This window comes from Arachis ipaensis, chromosome B5 (assembly GCF_059453495.1).
Source record: "Arachis ipaensis isolate K30076 ecotype BB chromosome B5, ASM5945349v1, whole genome shotgun sequence".
NCBI classification, from domain to species: Eukaryota; Viridiplantae; Streptophyta; class Magnoliopsida; order Fabales; family Fabaceae; genus Arachis; species Arachis ipaensis.
The window spans coordinates 20,766,284-20,767,770 of record NC_142440.1 but is presented as its reverse complement, the minus strand read 5'-3'; the positions used below and the strand labels follow the sequence as shown (position 1 = coordinate 20,767,770).

Genomic DNA, 1,487 nt, shown 5'->3' with positions numbered 1-1,487 from the left:
CTCTGTTGATCCTTCCATGAGAGATTTGGATGATTTCTCCATGAAGGATTATAGGTGTTTCCATAGGGTTCTCCCATGTAATTCACCTCTTCCATTGCTGGGTTCTCAGGATCATAAGCTTCTTCTTCAGAGGAAGCTTCCTTAGTACTGCCTGTTGCTGCTTGCATTCCAGACAGACTCTGAGAAATCATATTGACTTGTTGGGTCAATATTTTATTCTGAGCCAATATGGCATTCAGAGTATCAATCTCAAGAACTCCTTTCTTCTGAGCTATCCCATTATTCACATGATTCCTTTCAGAAGTGTACATGAATTGGTTATTTGCAACCATTTCAATGAGTTCCTGAGCTTCTGCAGGCGTCTTCTTCAGATGAAGAGATCCTCCAGCAGAGCTATCCAATAACATCTTGGATAGTTCAGATAGACCATCATAGAAAATACCTATGATGCTCCATTCTGAAAGCATGTCAGAAGGGCATCTTCTGATTAATTGCTTATATCTTTCCCAAGCTTCATAGAGGGATTCTCCTTCCTTCTGTCTGAAGGTTTGGACTTCCACTCTAAGCTTGCTCAATTTTTGAGGTGGAAAGAACTTTGCCAAGAAGGCGTTAACTAGCTTTTCCCAAGAGTTTAGGCTTTCTTTAGGTTGTGAATCCAACCATGTCCTAGCTCTGTCTCTTACAGCAAAAGGAAAAAGCATAAGTCTGTAGACTTCAGGGTCAACCCCATTGGTTTTGACAGTGTCACAGATTTGCAAGAATTCAGCTAAGAACTGATGAGGATCTTCCAATGGAAGTCTATGAAACTTGCAATTCTGTTGCATTAGAGAAACTAATTGAGGCTTAAGCTCAAAGTTGTTTGCTCCAATGGCAGGGATTGAGATGCTTCTCCCATAGAAATCGGGAGTAGGTGCAGTAAAGTCACCAAGCACCTTCCTTGCATTGTTGGCATTGTTGTTTTCGGCTGCCATGGTTTCTTCTTCCTTGAAAAGCTCTGTTAGGCCCTCTAAAGAGAATTGTTCTTTAGCTTCTCTTAGCTTTCTCTTCAAGGTCCTTTCAGGTTCAGGATCAGCTTGAACAAGTATGCCTTTATCTTTGTTTCTGCTCATATAAAAGAGAAGATAACAAGAAAGTAGAGAATCCTCTATGTCACAGTATAGAGATTCCTTGAGGTGTCAGAGGAAAAGAAGAATAGAAGGAGGAGGTGGATAGAAGAGAATTCGAACATACAAAGAAGGAGGGAGTTCGAATTGTACCTTGAGGAGGAGTGTTAGTCCTTTAAATAGAAGGATGTGAGAAGAGGGGAAGAATTTTTGAAAATTAAAGTAAAAGATTTTGAAATAATTAAAAGAAAATTTTGAAAATTTGATTGATGATTTTCAAAAACTAAGATTTGGGAAAGAAATTAAGTGATTTTTGAAAAAGATTTTGAAATTAGAAATAAAAAAGATATGATTGAGAGTTAATTTTGAAAAAGATGTGATTGA

The 1,487-nt window shown here is 38.2% G+C and overlaps 1 non-coding gene across 1 annotated transcript; it reads left to right on the top strand.

Annotated features, from left to right (window-relative positions):
- Positions 1 to 461: 461 nt before the first annotated feature.
- LOC148563555 (small nucleolar RNA R71) lies at positions 462 to 569 on the top strand. Its single transcript, XR_015884473.1, has one exon. It is a non-coding gene; the product is annotated as a small nucleolar RNA R71 (small nucleolar RNA).
- The last annotated feature ends 918 nt before the right edge of the window (positions 570 to 1,487 follow it).